The sequence below is a fragment of the Macaca thibetana genome, chromosome 4 (genome assembly GCF_024542745.1).
Source record: "Macaca thibetana thibetana isolate TM-01 chromosome 4, ASM2454274v1, whole genome shotgun sequence".
Taxonomy (NCBI): Eukaryota; Metazoa; Chordata; class Mammalia; order Primates; family Cercopithecidae; genus Macaca; species Macaca thibetana.
Window position 1 is genome coordinate 147,305,894 of NC_065581.1, and position 23,448 is coordinate 147,329,341.

Sequence of the window (23,448 nt, forward strand, 5' to 3'; positions counted from 1 at the left end):
GACCATTTTCAATGGTGTATTTTCCCTTTGGATATGGTTGTTTCTAATCATCTTAAGGGGGATAATGAAAAAAGTTTCCCTTGGAAAAATCTCATCTCCCTCACCTTTTCTTCTACTGAGAGGTGGTAAATATACAGCCAAAAAAAGTTTCAAGAGGCAAAGATCAGACTCTTTTTGCCAAGTTTTGGAAAAGGGTTAAAATGAAAAACCATTTGTTTCCTCCAGCTGGGATTAGGTAGCAAGGGGAGAGTTGATTGAGACCTCTGTCCTCACCTCTTCCTATCTGATCCTCCTCTACTTTCCCTGAGACAAAGAAGAAAAAAAATCGTATTCTTCTTACACATGTCTAACCTTCATAGAAACTACTGCGGCTGCTGCTCTAACTTTATTCTTTGTGATGGTTAATTTTAGGTGCCAGCTTGACTGCATTAAGGGATACTCGATAGCTGGTAAAGCATTATTTCTAGATGTGTCTGTGAATGTGTTCCTGGAGGAGACTGGTGAGTCTGGGGACTGAGTGGGGAAGATCTGCCCTCATTGTGGGCGGGCACCATCCAATACACTGAGGGCTCGAATAAAACAAAAAGGCAGAAAAAATGTGAATTCACTCTCTCTCTTCTAGAGCTAGGACGCCCTTCTTCTCCTCCCCTCAGAAATCAGGACTCTAGGTTCTCTGGCCTTTGGAGAATCACCTGCCTCCCATGACCTCCATAATCGTTAGATAATAAATTTGTGTTGTTTTAAGCTACTGAGTTTGTGATAATTTGTTACAGCAGCTATAGAAAGCTAATACAGCCGTGAACTTGTTAGAAATGCAAATTCTTGGTCCCCACCCAGGTCTACTGAATCAGACACTCAGGAGTGGGGCACAGCAGTCTGTTTTAACAAGCCCTCCCAGTGATTCTGATGCTTGCTAAAGTTTGCACAATACTTTCCTGCCTCTGCTTTCTCACTGTCCATTTGTTGTCCTGCTTTAATCTAATTTAAGCCCCCACCGTTCATTGCACCTACTCTTGAAATCACCTAATTGCCTGTTTGAATCACCTGTTTGAATCACCTGTATTTAGCTTTTATTCCATCTGAATTTTCATCATCATTTGAGACTATTAACCATTAAACACCTTCACTTCTTTTTTGTGGCTCTTCCTTTATCCACCCCTTAAGTATGGGACTTTCTTGCGCTACGTTCTGCAACCTTTTCTCTTTTCCCTCTGACTCTCTCCCTGGGCAATTTCACCTACTTCCAAGTCATGTTTCAACCTAAACTCTGGTGACTCTTAATCTGCGTCTCTAGCACCAGCCATTTCTCTGCTCTAGTCCTGAATTCTAAATTGTGTTCTACCTATTTGTATTCCTATCTGGGCCTCAAATTTAATATATCCTCCCCAACTTTACCCCAAAAAATCTGCAGTTCCTCTTGCATTTCTTTGCATTTTATGACCTTATCTGACCTTATCAGACATTCCATTGCGCAGTGATCCATGATTCTTTTTCACCCTTATCTTTCACAAATAATTGTGCACAAATTGTGACAATTCTATTTTTAAAATATGTTTGAACTCCACCGCTTTAGAGCCTCTCCTCTGTGTCACTAGTTGCAGCCCTAGTTCAGTGTTTCTCAAAGAGCAATGTTAAACAGTGCACCAAAATCACCTATGGTGCTTGTAAAACTTCCTGGGATCTGGTTAGACTCACCTGAATTTGACTTTCAGTGGGGCGGGGTGAGGGGTCATGGTCTGATAATCAGCATTTTAAGTGCATAGCTTGGTTGGGTTTTATGCTACCAAATTTTAAGAACTACTGCCTTAGATAAGCGATCACTGTTTACCTGAACTCTATTCCTTGGTTTTTGTATTAGTCTTTCTCTTGCTGCAAAACAATTTAGTAGCTTAAAACAACACACATTTATTATCTCACAGTTTCCTTGGATCAAGAGCCCAGGCATAGTTTATCTGGATTCTCTACTCAGAGTCTTTCAAGGCTGCAGTTAAGGGATTGGCTGGGCTGCATTCTTATCTGGGGGCTCAACTAGGGAAGGATCTACTTCCAAGCTCATTTAGGTTGTGAGCAGAATTCATTTCTTGTGGTGTACAACTGAAGACTGACGCTTCTTACTGACTATAGCTTGGAGCATGCCTTCAGGTCCCAGAGGTCACGTGAAATTCCTTGTCACTTGCATTTAAAGCAGTGTTAAAGGAGATAATTTTGTCTTTTACCTTAAACATTTTATTGACATCAAATAATAGAGATTTGGTTTTTGACAATTCTGTAACTCTGATATTTCAACTGAATTGCACAGCAGTTAAACGATTTAAATATTAGAAATAAGCCAAATTCCAATGTTACAAAAAAGTATTTTCCTAAGATTAAATAATATGTATTATTTGCAATGTCTGTGACACTCTGTACAAAAATCTCAAAGGGTGCTTGTTAAAAGTGCATGTTCTAGAACTCCAGTCAGTCCCCAATTTCTGATTCAGTAAATCTTAATATTTAACAAGCACCCCAACTGAATCTAATTCAGATGTCCTAAGAATGATGTTTTGGTAGCCACTTGTCTATAAGATATAATAAAAAATAAACACAAGTAAGTTGAAATATTTTAGAAAGTAAAAAAGTCTTTGAACATAGTTATAAAATCATATGCAAGGGAAATGCCATCAATTATACTAGTGATGATTTATCTACTTTAAAAATTATGCAAAAATGAGTAGCTCAAATCAACAGCATAATTTTACTAATCTAAGACAGTCTATGGTGACAGATCATTACCTAATCTTTGTGAAATTAATCTGCATTATAACAACAAAATTGCATTAAATTTAATTCACTGAAAAGTTTTCAGCCAGCTTCATGTAAATTTTCCAATACAGAACTAGTCCAATCTTTTCTTTTTTCGATAGCAGTACCTTTATTTTTATAGTTTTTTATGTAGCTTTTTAAAAAAATTGATATGTCATAGTTGTACATCTTTTTGGGGTACATGTGATATGTTGGTACATGTATACAATGTGTAATGATCACGTCAGGGTAATTGGGATATCTATCACTTCAAATTTTTACAGTTTTCTACTTTATATTCAGAATGCCTGACATAGGCAACACAGTAAGTCCATCAGCCACTAAAAACCAGTGGAGGAAAAAAGTCTATAAAATCATGTTAAAAATTAATTCAGCCCTGTCTATCTTTGAGTGTCTCTTAGCTTTTGCAGAATCCAGATTATAGATTATCGGATATGAGTTCATGTTTTTAGTTTACTATCCTGCATTAAAATATCCAACAGCAGGATTTTTTTTCTACTCAGCCTACCTGGGAAGTTCCATGTGATCACATTAATGGATGCAACACTAACCTAGAAGCTAGAGACACAGAATTTTACTCCTGTATCTTTGTACCCTACTATCAACCTCTAGTGGAAGATCATGGAATAATTTAGATTCTTCTCCAGAATAAATCCAGTTAATTCAGGTATCTATGGTGACCTTCCTCACCACCTCCATCCCAAATTATGGAGATTAGCTGTAGGATTGTTCCCTAATATATCAATTGGGGGTGTAACCTTGCATTGGTTTCCTGTGTTTTGGGTAGTTCAATTCATCAGATTTATATGGAGCAGCTAGTAAGTACAAGATACTGAGGAAGATTAAAATAAACACAAATAGCAGCCCTTAGCAGTTAGAAAGAGAGAAAAGGCATGACCACAGATAACCGTTATGCATATGGCATAATGCAGAAAGTAATAAATTCCTCTTGGCTGCTACAAAGTTTAGAATACAAGTTCAGAATTTTGGCTTTATTATTTAGTATTCATAGAAAATTAAGTCTGAAATCTAAGCACCCTAAGTCTCTGACAAAATCCAAGGAGATCTGAGACTTCCCAATAGAAATAGCCACTATGAACCCACTGAGTCCACCAAAGTCCAACTTGTTTTGCTCACATTTGACTTTCAGTTGTCCTGTTACCTGCAAAATAGAGCAGAGTTGTTTAGCAGCTCTGACCAAACACATGGGACCATTCTAAGAGAGCTGCAAAGTGTGATGGCTATTGTGCTGTGGTTTTGAACCTAAAATCTACTATATACGTCAGGATATGATGTAAAAGTAATTCCCAATTCCTCAAGTGTCATTAAATTAAAATGATCACAGCCTGCAAAAGAACTAAGACTATCAGTTTGTGATACAGTTTGGCTGTGTCCCCACCCAAATCTCATCCTGAATTCCCATATGTTGTGGGAGGGACCCAGTAGGAGGTAACTGAATCATGGGGGCAGGTCTTTCCTGTGCTGTTCTCCCGATAGTGAATAGGTCTGACAAGATCTGATGGTTTTTAAAATGGGAGTTTCCCTGCATAAGCTCTCTTTTTGCCTGCTGCCATCCATGTAAGATGTGACTTGCTCCTCCTTGCCTTCTGCCATGACTGTGAGGCCTCCCCAGCCATGTGAAACTGTTAAGTCCATTAAACCTCTTTCTTTTGTAAATTGCCCAGTCTCAGGTATGTCTTTATCAGCAGTGTGAAAACGGACTAATACAGTTTGCTTTCTGCAGTCTAGGCAGGCACTTTCTTTATAGGATTAATCATGTCACTCCCTGTGCATTACCACACCTTCACTATAATTAAATTTAAAACGAAACAATTGATACTAAATTTTCAACAAAATTATTCCAAAATTACTTGAGTTTTTTTTTTTTTTTCAAGCGTTTGTTAAAAACATAATCGGGCTAATTCTTCAGGGTAAAATCAACAATATTGGAAGCACCAGACTGTGATTCCTACTCCTGGGTAAAATCTAAAAATATTATGGTTATGCGCATCAGTTACTCCCAATAATCAATCCTTGGTGATTACTGAGGAAAAGGAAGAATGACTCACTGTATGAGAATGCAGTGCCCATTTGTATACCCAGCTTTGATATGGGTGGGGATTGGGGGTGGAAGATGGTTTTTGACCCATTTCTAAATTTCAGAAACAATCACTCTTTTTTACACTGAATAACTGAAAAGTATGTCAATAAAAATAGAGAAAAAATGCATACATTTTTCATTGCATAATATTGCACTGAAAATATTGTATAATTTCCCTTACAGACTCTTTGCCTCTTTATCTGGTGACTTAACCATAGAAAATTCACAGAGATGAGTCTTGAGAGGCATCTCTGACTAGGTGAGGACAGTAGCATACACAGAAAAGAAAGAAAATCTTGCTAGAAAGACTTTCTTGCCTTTGTTTAAAAAAACTCTACAATGAAGTGGTAAATCTTACTCCATTGTAAATTTACAGTGAAAAAAATTTAGGATATTTCTGTGGATATCTGATAACAAATTCAATACAAACAATATATGGGAAGGTATAAGACAAACAAGTAAATTTATGGAAATTTTCACCCTAGGTAGATTGATCCCTTCTCTCCTGATTATAGACAATAACTTTCTAGTCTTCTTGTGACCACATGACATCAAATCTTAGCTACTTTTTTCCTATAATGTAAAAGTGAGATGCAGAATTATCTGACATATCATACCCCCAAAATTCCTGCATTAGGAGACAAATAAAATGCCTTTAAAAGCAAATACTACTCACCACCTAAAAATTATATCTTGTTCTATTTCATTTTTAAGAAAATTAAGGAAAAGTGCCAAATAATATTTATGTAGTAAGACTTTAGGAGTTGGTTTTTCATTTTCACTTCTTATCCAATTATTTAAACTCGAGCAACTTCTCTCTTAATTAAAATCAGAACATCTTTTATGTGATTTTTATAAGGCAAGGTTTTTTTTCCAATATTTCATATATTTTCATATAGAACTGTGTTTGGTTTAAAATTACATATTTTCATGTATTGTACTAAAAAAATCTCATTCTTATTTTCTTATTAGAAAAACAAAAAGGGTTTTAAAGACTCTGTTACCATTATTTTTAAAAGGAAACATTCTGTTCAGCTTAGTGCAGTCAGTTCAGCATTTTGTTGCAATAATAACTTAATGTAATTGGATTATTTGTAACAAAAAGGATAAATGCTTGAGGGGATGGATACCCCATTCTCCATGATGTGATTATTATGCATTGCATGCCTGTATCAAAATACCTCATGTACCCCATAAATCTACATACCTACTATGTAGCCACAAAATTTTAAAAAATCAGATAAAAAAGAAATAATTTGAAATAGATGCAAATACAAGGCATCTTAAAGGACAATTTAATCTTTTTAGATCTCATTTTGAAAATATGTGACCTCAGAAAAAAATGATAGCAACAGGTTTGCTTTCTTGTAACATTAAATTTCTTTTAATTGAAGTTTGGGCACCTTCCCAGAATGACAGATTCTGCAGACAAACTGGTAGGCAGCTCAGTTATCAAAAAACACCCCGAATGTTGTATATATGAATTCTTTACTTCTAATCATTTTTTTCTAAAAATAAAAAAAAAATAGGAATCCACTGGAATATGGATAAAACTACAGCCCAACTATGGTTTAAGCCAAGGGTCTCCAACTGTCAGATCGGGACCAGTCCATGGCCTGTCAGGAACCAGGCTCCACAGGTGAGTGGCAGGCAAGTGAGCATTTCCATGTGAGCTCCATCTCCTCTCAGATCAGGGGCAGCATTAGATTCTCATAGGAGTGCAAACCCTATTGTGAACTGCACAAGTGAAGGATCTAGGTTGCGTGCTCCTTATGAGAATCTAACTAATGCCTGATGATCTGAAGTGGAACAGTTTCATCCCGAAACTATCCCCAGCCTGGTCCATGAAAAACTGTCTTCCATAAAACCAGTCCCTGGTGCCACAAAGGTTGGGGACTGCTGGTTTAAACTGTGATGAGAAGTCCCAAGTCATATGTACAGCTAGATGAAAACATATAAGAAGATACCAAACATATATATACACATAAGTGTAGCATGTTTATACCTATATCTATATTTAATAGGTTGTCTGATAATCATATATCTAGTTTTATAATGAGAGTGTGTGTTTGATGCTATCAAGTAAACAATCTTTAGTTCATTCTAATTTTCTAATTCAGAAAGAAAAGAAAAATCCATCATGAAAAAGCAATTTTAGAAGGACAGGAATTGAGGCCAAATAGGTTGTACAATCTATTTCCTCTAAAACTAACCAACAGAAGGTCTGGCAGCCTGTTTTAGTTATCAGCAGCTTCCATTCATTAAATCTAATTGCTATGCGGAGGCCATTTCAATTGATGCATGTAAAAAGCAATTTCAAGTCCATGGTGGTGGCTTCCAGCCTCTCTGGGGAATGGATAGTCCATTCTGCTCCTTTTTATGTTCACCTTAGTACAGGAAGGCAGTTGAAACTACTAATGACTGCCTATCCTATGAGTGTCACTTGGCCAGAACTTGTCAATAAGTTTATCAAGAGGATTCTCTTGGAATTACATATTCCAAGATACATTTGGAATTGTGAAACACAAAAATTTTACTAGAGAGAAAAAGAAAATGAAAATAAATGAATGAACAGTTGAATGAGTGAGTGGCTGGGCTATGGTGCCTGAGCTTGGCTTTAGGACCACACTGTGTGGCTTTCATCTTGGCTCTACTCTTAATCTTTGGGCAACTATGGACAAGCTATTTAATTTGTCTGAGCCTCAATGTCCACACCTGTAGAATGTGTAAAAGAGCAGCCCTGTCTGAGGATTAAATGAGTCAAAGCGTGTTAGCTAACATATTGTTCCTGCTTTACTAAATATCTTCCATTCAGGCTGACAAAATAATACAGAGTTGTGTCCTATTTCAGAAAAAATTTAGTTTTTTAATGACTCATTCATTCATTCACTCAGACATTTTGTATTTTCTGGTTCTATACTTGTGCTTATTAAAATGGCCACATCTCACCAAGTGAACCTAATATTTGAGGTTTCTGAATGTTTTAGAGAAAAATCTAGATGATAACTAACAACAAACACTACAAAATAACAAACCCAACAAAAATGTGAGTATCCTTTGTGTAGTGATAAAGAGATAATTTTAATCATTTGAAAAAATATAATAGTATTGAATTAACATATTCATATACATATTTAAATGACATCAGATGTAGACTCAAATTTACATTTGCTAGGAATAAAAACTTGTCATATATGGTCACACTCATTCACTAAATACCTAGCTACATGTATACTATGTTGAAGCATAATACTTTGTAGATTAAAGTGTTCTGATAATTATTATCATTAATCAAGTGCCTACTATGTAGCAGGCACTTTATGTTTGGCATCTATTAGTCCTCACAATAAGCCAATGGTAAAAATATTGTTGCCTGTTTACAGACCTAAAGAGGCTACTAAGGAGAAGTAAGCACAGGAAAGCTCAAGTCTGGTGCTAAAGTCCATGTTTTTCCTTGCTTGTTATGTGGCTTTGATCTTTATAATAGAAGATATTTTCTCTTTAATTAGACAGCATTATCTGGCTTCATATAATTATATACTTAACTTCCCTTTGAAGATATAAACCACACTTATTTCTAATACATAGCCCTAAAGCACACTTTATAAACACTATGGGTACATAATGTTGTATAGTGTTTCTTCTCCTACCTCTCTAAAAATGGTATCATTAGATCAGTAGCAGAGTTTTCAATCAGTGGCCTCCATGATTGTGTTTAGGACTGTTTACAAATACTGGATCTCTTGCTCTGGGCATGTGGTAAAATTCTGAGATTCTCTGTTTCCTTGAAAGCAGTGTGGCCATAAGTGGAAGTGGTGAATTTTGCTTCCATCTTTTAGAATCAGCACATGACTGTCCATGACTCTTTTTCCCTGCCTCAGGAATTGTGAAGTCATAGGTGGTGATGGTACTTCCGACACCCAGGTTTCTCAGAAACTATGATGCCAACTTGCAATGGACATGTAAAGTGGGCAAGATATAAACATGGTCATTGTAAGCCACTGAGGTTTTGGAATTGTTTGTTACCACAACATAACCTGGTTTGTACTGACTGATATAGCATCTTGGAATCTAACCAACTTGGCATTTACCTTAAGATCCCAATCTACTTAAAAAGGGTAACTTCTTGAAAAGAATATAGAAAAGAAAGCTTACCTTAGCATTTTATGACAATTTACAGGGTGATAGCCCACCAAATCAATCTTTCTTAAATTGTATTCTTCTGCCATTTTCCCCTTTGTGCAACCCAGGCATGAACTGGGTTAGGGTGGGAAGTTGTAGTTGACACAATACAGAAGCCATTCGTCTACATGAACTCAGTGTACTGAATAACATAATGTGAGATTTAGTTTTTTTTGTAAGAAAATCCAAGGTTGAGAAAATTACCAGCTAAGGTGCATTATCTGTTCTGTTGCAGTGAATACAAGAAGTAACTCAAATGTGTGGAATGCATTTTTACTGGCCTTAATAATTAAATACTGTGGTGTATGCCTTTCCATATCCTGAATAACTAATTAAATTATTCTGAAAATGATGAAATGCAATAAAATCATCTTGCTGAGGTTAGCTTTGTGACACCTTTTATTATCAGAGAATATTTTTAAAGCCCCACAAATAATTTCAGTAGAAAATGAAATGTTTTGTTATATCTTGAAAAGGTTATGAATTGCATCTTGCTACTGACAGCAAATTTCTCCAGATTCTATGTTCTGAAGTTGAAACTTCCATTATATTTTCATTGTATTGAGACTAAATTAAAGCAGATCTTATTATAGAAAAAGAATCACATTCTATTTTAAGAACTATTCTCACAATTCCAACTTATTATAATATCAGAAGACAACAGAAAAACAGCAAAATTTATTAGAAAGAAAAACATAATTATCAAGAAAAATAGCACTTTAAATAAGCTGACTATTTCAAGCTACCTAGAGATCCTAGAGCTATGAAGCTGCTTTGGAAAGTCCTAAGAGCTTGATGAATAATGTATTCTCTAACCACTTTTAACTTTATTTATATTTCCCACTTTGTTCTATAAAAATCTCAAGGTGGTATACAGAAAGGCATACAGAGCAATGGGATTAAAAATAGAAATGAGGAAATAGGGACTCTGAAAAACAAATGTCTGGAAATAAGACAGAAATAAGATTAGTTCCTAAGTTAAAACAACAATTTACAAGATTCACAGGTGCTATATGAGAACAAACCAGTTCCTTGGGTTTCTAGTTTATGGATTATTTTCAGAGAGGCCAGGCTGAGTTACTAGAGGAAAGAGAAATCTAAAAATCCAAAATTTTTAGATATTTTTACCATAGTAGCTTAAAAAAGTTGAACATCACCCCCTCATATTCTATGCATTTATTCCTACGTTGTATGTGTATAAATATGTGCCAATATATTTATTAAAAATACATTAAAAAGATAAATAGAATAATAGATATTGAATTACTTTCTTCCCTCACCCCAGGGGACAATTTTCCCTGTACCAACCTCACCAAGATATGACAGGAAAATGCATGGATGCTTTCCTAGCCCCTCAAAGGAAGGAATATCTCCTGCTGCTGAATAATCTCATCCCTCACCCTCCCCAAATGTCCCTGCCTGCCTTTTAATCTGAAAATTTCCACACATTTAGCAAAGGAAGTTGTCTTCCACAAGCGTTCTGTCTCTACACAACAGAAATCCATTCCTCAAATGTCTTTTCCTTCTCTAGGAACCAGTTGTCTTCATTTCTCAAAGATTTTACTATGAAAAATCACAAACTTGTTCCACGAACACAATATATTGGAGACAAAAACCAGACCTCTTCCACTCTTGATTTTTCCCAGAATCTTTTGATAAATCAGGATTTTTCCAGTATTTTACTCCCACCATAGCAACCTCTTAGTGCACTTCAAAACCTCATTAACCCAAATATCAAGGCCAAAGACTAAGACAATAGCGTTTTGGCCAGATTAATCTCTTATCAAATTAGAAAGAGATTTTTTTTCTTTTTACTATACTTTCTCAGATGCTTAATTTACTATAATTCTTCAATTTTCACCACACAACTCATCTGCAAGAATCTCACTGTTCAATGTTATCATTTGAATTCCACAGCCTCCCCTCCTCCTGCTTGGGGCCATCAAGGTCACTGTGGCCATTAGAAGGATCGAGGCTGAGGCAGGAGAATGGCGTAAACCCAGGAGGCGGAGCTTGCAGTGAGCTGAGATCCGGCCACTGCACTCCAGCCTGGGTGACAGAGCGAGACTCCGTCTCAAAAAAAAAAAAAAAAAAAAAAAAGAAGGATCTTCTGGGACTGGGATTGGCAGAAGTGTGTATCTGCCCAAGCAGGATCCCATGCTTGTGCAGCACTTCCATCTAATTTCACTATTAAAGCCTATATCAAAGCTTTTGAATGGCAAGTCGTAAACATCTCTAGCATGACATTGGTACAACAGTGCAGCAAACACTAATCAAACTAATTCAGTGCTTAACTTCATTTGCTTCCGCTAAATGGCTTATGTGATATGGCAACCTTAAAGACATCCTTCTCATAGACTCTGGAGTTTAAATTTACACGGGGCAGAGGTAATCACTCCCAAATGCAATTATCTCATTACTACCAAATCTATATGTGGAGAACTAAATTAGGACCAGAACACTTTTCACCTCTAATTTCTTACTATCTTTGTTTGCTTGTTCTTTTTAAGCAGCTATTATTGACAAAGTAAAAAGAAAAAAGTTTTCCTACTTGTCAGCGCTGCCAAACAAGATGGTTTAATAATCAAAACAAGGACAAATCATTCTTAACCTTTTTATTTCTTAGTTTTCCCAAATGCAAAGCAGGTATAAGATAAAGACCAATTCCCTACTATCCTGGGGCATTAATTACCAAGATAATGATTATCAGACTCATGGAAATGCCTATAAAAAAGTCTTTGTATAAAGACAACCCATTTTTCTCTTCCACACTTGAAAACACACTATTCTTGGGTTCACCGAACTAGAATACAAGGTATCAACTTCACCATTTATTATGATAGAGTTGGCAGTGGTTATTTTGTCTGCCTGAGAGGGCAACCAGATTTGAGTTGAAGAACTGTCTGGCCTCTATCAAGCCTTTATAGATTGATTTAGTGTGGGCTGCATATTTATAGTTTCAAAGAACTATCCAGAATATAGAAGGGGACTGACTTCCTCTGGGAATTTGTGTTCGATTGAATTAAAATATCAAAAAGTCTTCTTTTATGTTAATCTGAAATATCAAATAAATATTATGAGACTAGCATTGCTTTTGAGATGTGTATTTATCTGCTTATACTATGTCAGGATTTAATTCTTAGAAAAAACATTAATTTTTAATGAAAATAAAAGGATATTATTGTTGAAAAGATATGAAATAAACAAAATTATTTTAAAGAATGATATACAAATTTATACTTTTAAGCTATATTTTAAACAAAGGGCATTTCAACAATAAAATAAACCTAACAATAATATATGCTAGAGATAAGAGATTTAAGAAAAAATAATGACTTCTGATTATACAGTATCTGAAGCAACACAACCACTTAGAAAAGTTTCACAAATGGTTCAAATAAGCAATTGACTATTTCCAGTTTTAACTACCTGTCTTGTTCATAGACTTATTACCCAAACCTAGGGTAAATAAATGTGTTAAATGGTAGATGGATGATGCACAGATAACCAACAATTGTCTTTCTGAAATGCAGACTACAGGCAGAGGATACCAGTCTCTGTCCCTTTTCTCAACACTTCTTTGCCCTCCTAGCAGGGAGCAGGAGTTGCTGATCTCACTGGATTGGTTCCAGGATACTGACAAGGCCAGGCTCATCACTAAATGTAGTAGGAGCTTACACATGTGAGCATGGCTCTCTCTCCCGTCTACTTCTTCCTTGCAGTTGGGTTAAAACTCATTCTGGGCCTTTCCTGGGGGCAGTTCTGGAGTCAGCTTTGCCTTTCTCCTTTTCTTCCAGCTTTTCTGCTTGTAGACCTCATGGGGCTCTCATCTGGTTAACCCAGTGATGGCAGATCCTGAGGTTAGGGGTTGGGTTTAGGAGAAAAGAGACTCCTCCATTAGGTTTGAGTTATGAGCTTTAGCCTAGTTCTTTGATTTATGCTGTGATTGCTAAATTAACTTGGAAAAATCAAAATAATTTGCCACTTTAAAAATAAGCCCCTTCTTAAAATGAAAAATTCTATTTGTGAGTATAATGAGAGGCCAAGAAAGAGGCTTTTCTTCCAAATGCTCATGACACTACCAGAGCCAAGTTCCTTAAATCAAAACCTGACTAAATAAAATAATTTGCCAAGAATCAAAAACAATATCTGTATTGTAAATATTTAATCACTGACTCATTGATAAACCAAATACAACTACATTAAGATGCTTATTAATGTTTAATTATTGTTTAAACATAACATCCTCAAGAATGTGTGTATCCATTCAAAATTTAAAGTGGAATCTAACAACAAATAAATTCCCAAACACTGATGAAGTAACAGCTACTAATATTTAAACTAGATATTAATAGCCAAATATTCTTTCAATACTCCAATACATTCATCAACTGACCGAAAAGAATGAGAAGATGGGCACGGTGGCTCACGCCTGTAATCCCAGCACTTTGGGAGGTTGAGGCAGGCGATCAAGAGGTCAGGAGATCAAGACCATCCTGGCCAACATGGTGAAACTCCGTCGCTACTAAAAACACAAAAATTAGCTGGGTGTGGTGGTGCGTGCCTGTAATCCTAGCTACTCGGGAGGCTGAGGCAGGAGAATCACCTGAACCAGGGAGTTGGAGGTTGCAGTGAGCTGATATTGCACCACTGCCTCCAGCCTGGAAACAGAGTGAGACTCTGTCTTGAAAAAAGAAAAAGAAAGAAAAGAAAAGAATGGGAGAGAGACTCACACAATCAACCCAGCAGTAGGCTTCTCTCTAACAGTTAGGAAAACAGAGCCTTCAGCATGTTAAATCTGCAACCCATCAGTTCTAACTAAGGAGGGTGAGTTCGTGTCAGAAAGGGAAGAAAGTGATAGGTAATGTAATGTGAAATACCATAGACACGTGAGGAAATAACTCTCGCAATCCCACATCACCTTTTTTGCCAAAATGGCATATAGAGAATACAAGACCCTGAAAATGATCTCCTTTCTCCAATCCCAGTTTGTAATTTTGCCAAGAGCAGGGAATTATATTCTAAGATGGAAAATATCCTTTATATTTTATCCCAAAGTAAATATTTCAATCATACAATCAATAAACAGTCTTTAAGGATTCTGAAACTGCAGTATGATATATGACTAAAACAGTATCTTTTTTATTTCCATTCGCACAATGGACAGACATTTATGGCAGAGAATTTTATTACTATGCCTTCTCACCCCAGCCAAATAAATTCTGTTCCCAGGGCTTCCTCTCTCTGAATGCCTTATTGTCTACAAAGTGCTTCTTCTGCCCAAAAAGCCTTGCTCATTGCTAACCAATTGCAAAAAGTTATAATGACCACAAGAAAGAAATCAAGACTCCAACAGATAAATGAATTAATGTAAATCAGAATCCAAAAAATACGTTGTAATTATCATGAGAGAAAGAACAAATATTCAACAAACACATCTTCAGCCTTACCAATTATCAAAGAAATGCACTTTAAAACAACAATAAAGTACCATTCGGCATATGTTAAATTAGAAAAAATAATGGAAATTTTCAGTCTTATCAAAGTGGCATAACAGAAATATACTGCTAATAACAACGTAAAAAGTAGATTTTACCCTTGCAGCATAATATGGCAATATGTATCCAGAAGCATAAAAGTGTTCTTGCTCTTTGACCCAGTAATTATAAAATTCACCCTAAAAATCTCTCAGGCATAAAAATAATGTGCACATTAAAATGTTTATTACATAATAAACATTTACAGTACAAAAAATAAAAACACTAAAAAGGGAAATGTTTAAGTAAATGTTAGTGCTTCAAATAGGATATAATGCAACCATTTAAAATTACAAATATGAACACTATCAAAACAATATGGGAAATGTTCACCATAGACCATTAAGTGAAAAAAAAATATTAAGTTATGTGAAATAAACATGTGGAGAGAGACAAAGACTATACGAAAAAATACTTTTATATGTAATCAAATGTATTAGGATAATAGGATTAGGGAGGGTTTATTCAATGACCTTCTGTATTAACATTGTTATAATACTATTTTTACAATTTAAGATTATTGGAGATAAGATTTTTTCCTCCATGGACATTTGAGTTATGGTCTTAAGGCCAGGTGTCTGTCTTATTCATCTCTGTGATATTCTAAGTGCTGGCCTAGCTCTCTATACAATTATTATCACATACCCTCATTTTTAGACAATAATCCAGATTTCTAGTCATCTTAAATCTTACTATGCCTAAGAAGCAGCAAAGTAACACATCCTCTCTTTGGAGTGCCAGAGAGCAGTGGAATTTCATAAACTGGATTTCTAATTCCTAAAAAATCTGAAATTATCAACATTTCATTTAATTTGGAGCCCTTAAACAAAATCTTTTTCTTTAGGTAAATTTCCTTACCAGATTTTTTTTTTTTTTTTCAAAATGAGGCTCCTCACAATATTGATGCAAATCCTTTACACTGCCTGATCAACCTGGAACACCACATCAAAGTTAATGATAACTATTTTTTTTTTTTTGAGACGGATTCTGGCTCTGTTGCCCAGGCTGGAGTGCAGTGGCCGGATCTCAGCTCACTGCAAGCTCCGCCTCCCGGGTTCACGCCATTCTCCTGCCTCAGCCTCCCGAGTAGCTGGGAGTACAGGCGCCCGCCACCTCGCCCGGCTAATTTTTTTTGTATTTTAGTAGAGACGGGGTTTCACCGTGTTAGCCAGGACGGTCTCGATCTCCTGACCTCGTGATCCGCCCGTCTCAGCCTAATGATAACTATTTTTATGCACCACTGATATAGACAAGGGGCTTTGAGAACAGGACAAACATTCTTTGAACATAACAGACAGTTTATGGAAAGAACAATCTCATGTAAATGTTTAGCTCCTGAGAACCCTATTGCAATTACATAATAGGGAAAGAAACTCTACATTTTCCAGAAAAAAATACTCATTAATATTTTGTGTTAACCTAGAATTAACTATTCTCTCATAAAATTCTAATTTTTGTCCCATGATGAAAATAACATAATTAGGTCCTCAGGTTTTTTTTCCACAACTAAACAACTTTTCACTTAATTTAGGAAAAAATGCGTAGCAATAATATATAGAAATTGGTATACTTAATTGATGACACGTTTTTTCCTTAAACTTTATTTTTGCTTTTCTCACTGGTCAGACATGAAAGTGATTTGAAAAGAAGGTGATAATATCTGATAATGCTAACTAGTAATTCAGTTAAAATTCTGTGCTGGTTTCCACTTGAATATATTACATTTTTAAGACTCTTTTAAATTCACCTTTTCAAGGATATTCCTATCCATAAGTTGCTTTGTCTTTGTGCAATAGGAACTAGGTACTGCACTTATTGACGTATCAGAAAATGAGGCAAAGTGTCAAGGAAAGTACACATTCAGGGTCAAAGATTGCTTCACTTTCTCAGTCACCTATTAGCATTTAGGGAATTCTTGCTTTTTAAATTCTTTTAGTGGTTTGAGACTGTATGTGAACGACACCTGGGGAAGAAAAAGTTTCTTTTTACGTAATGAGTTGTTTATAGATGATGTTTACTACCAAATGGTTTTAGGTAAGGAGCAGTTGGGAAGGGGTGGCTACAGGTTGTTATTTTTGACCATCATATCTGGAGTAGAAAGGGCATTCTCTACTAGACTAACAGCCTAAGGAGAAGTGTGAGATGAGAAGACCCAGCATTTACCACCTCTAACCATGAACCATGGCACATTGGTTGGAGACAAGCCCTGGAGTGATGGGGTCTTGATAAGACATGGAAGGTAGTTTGGAACATGACTCATGCAAAGCAGTGACATTAGGGCTTGGACCTATATGGGAAGGAACTGAGGTCATGCAGTTCCTGACCAGCACTCTGGTTCTTCCGGCACTGTATTAAGCAACAGAATAATTTTCACCCATAAATCCTTCCCCAGCAAGACAAGCCATTAAAATCCAAAGTCAGCTTGCAAGCTGAGCTCCAGCATCCCTCCTGCAAGAAAACTTACTTGATTATTCTGGCTAATACTGAGATCCTCCTTTTCATCTTTCTTGCACTTTGTAATTTCAACCATAACTCTGAGTTCCTAATAATATTTTCCTTGTATTATCCTCCTTTTTTTTCCACATATGTTCTGGTTCCTCACCAATATTGTGAATTTCTAGGGAGTAAGTATTATTTATTTTACATGTTTTCATAACCCCACCCTCACCCAAAGACTTGCACAGTGATGAATATATGGTAAGTGAATGGCAAACTTGTAATTATGATTAATTTATTTTTCTTCTGACTATAATATTTAGAAAATTCTTTTATTTATCTTTTTGAAAAAGTAGCATGCAAGCATCACTCTCACTGCAACATGTAATTAGAAAATTACTCAATTATTCAGTGAGGTACCAAGCAATAGTCAAGTGCAAATCTGTCGAGAGCTGCCTCCACAATGGGTACTTGGTAAGAATCAATGCATACTGAACAAAGGAACAAAAGGAAATATACTTTGAGCTTCTTTTTTAGAAAATTAAATACCATGTTTCTAAGAGATAATTAAATAGGTACAACACTTAAAGACAATGCTTGATAAATGGTAAAAGTCGACAATGCAGATAACTAGGAAACTGACTTGGAAGTAAATTTTAAATCTAAAATGCAGAAATTCTTTTTTTTTTTCCATTTCCTACACCTGTCAGTTAGCAGGAGAGGATGCACAAATTCTTAACATATGTCCTTTAATGAAGTATGTACAATTTTTGTATAACTTTATTTGATAGCAGAAGAGGAATAAATTTCTAGATGTCAATGTACTCATCTTTAAAGTTAGTTACACACTGGAGAACATGCAGTTCCACTGGATTTCATCAGCTTATGATGTTTTCTCCACCCTACAGCTACCAGGAGCCCTCTACTCATTGTGTTCTCTCTCCATCTCTCCAGTCAAGGTCAACAGCTAACGGATGACAGAAGTCATGCTCTGTCTACAGTATCCTTACTTTAATGTCTACACACTCTTCTCAGGATGAAGGTCAAGTTCCTTAAATATGGTTTACAACAAAACCTGGCCTGACCTGGTCCCACCTTCCTCTTCAGCTTCTGCTGGTCCCCATTCCCCTTGTCACCTAGGATTCAACTGGGAATTTCTTTCAGCTCCTCAAACCCTGTGCTCACTCTCCAGTCCTTTAAGTATGTTGCTCTCCCTGCCTAAAACTCTCTTCCTCTCCTTTTTGCTTTGCCTGGATAGTTTCTGTTCTTCCTTAGTTATCACTTCAATAATTCTTCTCTGGTCCTGCACCTCCTTCTCACAGTCAAAGTTAGCCACTCCTCTTTTAGGCTTTCATTGTCTCTGCTCTTCTGTCACTGCCCTTATTGCACTGTAATACTATTTTGCTTTTTGGTTTTGTTTTACTTTTTCAATTCTTTGTCTTTATCCACCCCTACATGCCCCGCAACATGCCCAGCCACCACTAAGTAGTAAATTCCTTGAAGACAGTTACCATCTTGTTTATTGCTATTATTTCCAGTGCCAGTTTTATATTTTGATTACTAGAGTTGTCCAAAGATAAGGACACTAAGGTAAGTAAATTCTCGTTATTACAAAGATGGATGTTAGAGTGGAAATCAACATGTGTATTTTCTTTCTTCTTCTTCTTCTTCTTCTTCTTTTTTTTTTTTTTTTTTTTGGAGATGGAGTCTTGCTCTGTTGCTCAGCCTGGAGTGCAGTGGCGCGATCTCGGCTCACTGCAAGCTCCGCCTCCCGGGTTCACGCCATTCTCCTGCCTCAGCCTCCCGAGTAGCTGGGACTACAGGCGCCCGCCACCACGCTCGGCTAATTTTTTGTATTTTTGGTAGAGACGAGGTTTCACCGTGTTAGTCAGGATGGTCTCGATCTCCTGGCCTCGTGATCTGCCTGCCTTGGCCTCCCAAAGTGCTGGGATTACAGGCGGGAGCCACCACCCCAGCCAACATGTGTATTTTCTAATAAAGTCCAGGGAAAAATCATTTGCTATCAAAGAGGCACAGCTCAGTCTTGGAAGAAATGTTTTAAGAAGTTGGCTCAACCAACATTATTGTTTTATCCACAGTAGTATAAAGCTGACTAAAAAAAGTTCGTATCTACTAAAATTGTTCAAGTGCTTCAAATAAAACCTAATACCCTAGAAACACTTAGTAATTGTAGCCATCACTCAAGGGCTCAAAACCTATTCTGAGGGCACCAAATTTGTGAGGGGAATGCACTAGGTTTTATGTCTACAAACATCATTCCCTTTGAACTTGGAAAGGATGTTATAAATTCTTTGTACCTAAAATTTGTGAAGATAAGAATGACAGAATAAAAATTGCCACATCCCACCTTGACACATCTACCACAGAACTACCAATCAATTGGAATTGATGGGGTAGGAAACAGCAGAAAGTTTCAGTAACCAAAACAGAGTTTTCTTTTATTCTTAGCTTCTTGTCTTCGTATATTCTGCTGGAAGCAAAAGGTGTGTAATAATTATTGGAATCTCTGAGAGTATGTCTCTTCCTGGATTTATACTAAGCTCAGGAAAACACTTCCGAGTCTCCAGGCTCAATGAAATCAGACAATTTTTTTTCTATATCAAAAATCTATCAGTAATTGTAAACTGTGGATAAAATCAAGCTTGATATATGATAGAATTGGGAATTTTTAGTCAGAAAACAGATTGGAGTCCCATTTTCACTACTTAAATTACTGTGTAACTTTTGGCAAGTAGCTTCAACTTGCTGGGACTTTGCTTTCTTGTCTGAGCAATGGGTATAACAATAATTCCTGCTTTACCTGTCTCACTGGGTTGTTGTTAAGATGAAATGAACTGATGTTTATAATAGTTACCATATATGGAGTGCTCGCAATATCCCAGACACTATCCTAGGAGCTTTACAAACATTTTCTCATTTAATTCTCACAACTTTGAGACTGGTTACTATCAACCTAGTTTTTCAGATAAAGAAACCGAAGCTAGACAGCCTTAGACACTCATGTACACTCACCTCAGATCTGTAAAGTGTTAGATCTGAAACTCAAACCCAAGCTGTTCAATTTCAAAACCCATACCCAGATTTCCATGCTTCTCTTTGCAAGAGCACTCAGTAATAAGTATCAACATTATGAATCTCACATTGAAGCATTATCTAATTTGTTTCTTATTTTCAGAAAGACAGAATAGACAAGTATGTAAAGGAGCCTGAATAATAGAACTGATACTGGCTTTACAGCACCATGAATTTTTGGCCACTATCACAGCTTTATTGGTGTTATGCCACTGCTGTTACTGAATTTTGAGTAGGGGCAGATCTAAGACATAAGCCAAATTTTACTTGGTAATGAATAGTATATGAAAAGGTATTCATTTGGTCTAGTTTTAAAGATGTAAGACTTCGCCTAAAAAGCCAGTTCACTTTCTAAAAGGACAAATGTCCATAGATCCTTGCATTATTTTCGGATAGCGTTCACAGATTTCTTTAAATGCCTTTGCACATTAAGTATTTGGCTGTAAGTAATTGGTGTACTTTCCAACACAACAGGTTTCTATCCATCTGGTTGAGTCACAATTCCACGAAAAAACGGTATTCTGCCTGTTCACCTACTTTCCTCATCAGCAAACTGATCTTGTGGTCAACCCAGAGATGAGCAGTATCTGGAAAAACAAACAAATGGTGACAATGTAAAAGAAAGGAGAAAAATCATCCAAAGCGTGTGAGAATACCATAGCATCCTTCTCCCATCCCCACAATAAATGACTATGATAACTTCATCAGCATCATCTAAAAGCAAGTATAAAAGGTGATCTATTTAAGCTTCTGGGGTAGGCCTGTGCATTTTGATACTGTCCCTTCCATCCTCCTTCCAGAAGCTCATAATCACCCTGATGCACAGGCAGAAGATCCCCAGTAAATCTCAAATACATAGGAATCAGTTGCGAGGACTTTTATGTGCATGTGACTGGGAAGAGAAAGGAGTGTGACAGGCAAGTTCAGAAATTAAGACACACAGCTGTGGGAGATAAATGTCCAAAAGTAAAGTTTTGGACTTCAGAGCTTCTGTAGCAGCTCAGTTCAGAGATCATCCATCAAGAGCTTCCTATAAACTAGGCTCTGTGCTGTGCCCTTGAGACCTCCCTGTCTATAAACAGCATATATCTAGTGAACTTGACCTGAGACCCTCTTAACTCTGGCAACTGACAAGTATGTTCATAGCTAACAGCCTAGGAACACTTTGTTAAATGTTCTTCCTTTCTGGTTGCAAAGCATGTCTAATTTCAAAATCTCTTTACTACAGCTGATATAACCTCTGATGGAAGATACAATCCCAGATTGTGAAAATTCACCCATTCTGACATCACAAAGTCAATTATTTACGAATACATTCGTCAAACAAGGAGTTGTTTCCTGAAAAGCTAGTATTTTGTCTTTGAAAGAAATGCTATATCAAAATAATTTTAAATTTATTTTAAAAACTTATCATCATACCTACTAGTATATGTAAGACTTCATTTTGAAGCATTTAAAATATATTTTCATACTATGTAACATAATAGTACAAAAATTATCACAGGAAGAGTGTTCCCAAACTTCCTTTCTCCCATTGTTTCTAATTCCCTCTCCCCTTCCTAAATTAGAAGGATTGCATCTTGTAGAGACAGAGGCTAATTCTGAGCCATGATGAAGTGCTAGGAAAGAATGTGGGAAGCTGAGCAGTAAACCGAGTTCAATTGGATCCAAGACGACAGCCATTTGGAGTTTGAGGCATGTGGACAGGAGGAGAAAGAAGATTTTGTAAGTGCAGCTATGGACTATGTCGTTTTTTTTCCTCTTCAAAACCCTTCAAAAGGCTGGAATAATTCTTAATTATTTTGGCTATTACCTGGTAATTATTTTGGCTATTTAGCTATGCAACTGACCACTCTGAGGCTGGACCCCTCGTTCCTGGACATAAGGACCTCAGGGAAAAACAGAAATGATTCCAGGGCCTCCCAGTCACAGCCTCTGAGTCATGGTGGCCCCAGTGAAGGCATACCTCAGGAAACACCCTCCCTGCAACTCCACCCAAAGTGAAGAATCCTGGAGAATGATTTCAAGCAGATGTAACAGATGCCAAGAGTTCAGAGACATGGAGAGAGAGGAAAAAAAATTACTTAACCACAGGAAGAAAGACAGGAAGCCCAGGTGGGAGGAAAGGACGATGGCAGGCAGGGATAGGGTTGCAGAAAGAATGAGTGCCCTTGAATGAAACTCCAGTGCAGTAGAAGAGGTTCCCCACATTGGGGAAGCAGTCCATAGTTCCTATGGATGATAGGCAAAATGAGAACCTGAATAAGCCATCTGTTCCAGAAGTATGTAGACTAAACTGAAGGGGGAAGGGTCCAAGAAGGCACTGGCTTTGGGGCTGCACTGTTCTTTCTCCCCCGACCCCAAGGCACTGGACTGCACCTGCAGGTTGCATCCTCACATCTGTAAAGTGCTGCCAGTTCACCGCATTCCGCTCAATCAAGAGATTTGTTGGCAGTCCCTTTTGCCTTCCTCTGTCAGTAATCACCACAGACTTGTCAAAACCAAGGGGAATAGGTCACATCCTGTACAGACAATAGGGAAAATCAGATTCCTCTAAAAGGCCTGATTTAAAAGCAATTTTGAAAATGGTGGCGGAGAGAAAAACAATTTATTTTACCTGTAGATCTGAGCAAAGAACTTTAGAACATTTCTTCACACTGCCTGCCTGGCAAAATTGACAAAGGTCAGAATGGTAAATTTTCTAAAAGTGCATAAGTGTACAATACATTTAAAGTACTTTTAGAATTTAAATATGATTGAGTGTGAGGGAATATGTCTAACACTCCCCATCCCAGGCATATGAAAATGCCCAGTGAAATACACAAACACGGGGAAATCTGTATTAGCTCACTCATCTGTTAAATATGTATTGACCTTTTACTATGTACCAATTCTAACTCTAGATACCAGGTAAACAGTTGAAAATAAGATGGATATAGCCCCTCCTTTTTTCTACATGAAGCCTTGAAAAGGTACCATTTACATGCCATGAAATGCCTTCCCTTTCTATTACATAAACTGCAAAAAAAAAAAAAAAAAGTCAATTTAAGAAAAATATAAATCCAATTTAAGAAAAAATATAAATTCAAAACTCTTCTCTGTGAGAGATTTGGTGCTAAGACATTCTTTCTAACTCCAGAATAAAGGTGGACACAAGAAAACCAGGCTGGCACTTAACCAATAAACTTAATATTATATTGGTGCATGGGGAGCCCAAAGAACAGTTAAACAACTCGTAAAACAGAATCATCAATCTTAAACTGATTTTTATTTCTTCTGCAATATATATTTATTGAG

At 36.7% G+C, this 23,448-nt stretch overlaps 1 protein-coding gene and 1 long non-coding RNA gene across 4 annotated transcripts in view; both read right to left on the reverse strand.

The window, feature by feature from the left end:
• SLC35F1 (solute carrier family 35 member F1) overlaps window positions 1-23,448 on the reverse strand; it is a 400,531-nt gene that overhangs the window by 249,638 nt on the left and 127,445 nt on the right. The window lies entirely within an intron of this gene.
• LOC126952165 (uncharacterized) overlaps window positions 14,970-23,448 on the reverse strand; it is a 43,742-nt gene continuing 35,263 nt past the window's right edge. Inside the window, exons 4-6 of the long non-coding RNA XR_007724812.1 lie at window positions 22,769-22,812; window positions 22,531-22,673; window positions 14,970-20,738 (exon numbers count right to left, since the gene is read on the reverse strand). This is a non-coding gene — a long non-coding RNA (uncharacterized LOC126952165). The remainder of the gene's footprint in view (window positions 20,739-22,530; window positions 22,674-22,768; window positions 22,813-23,448) is intronic.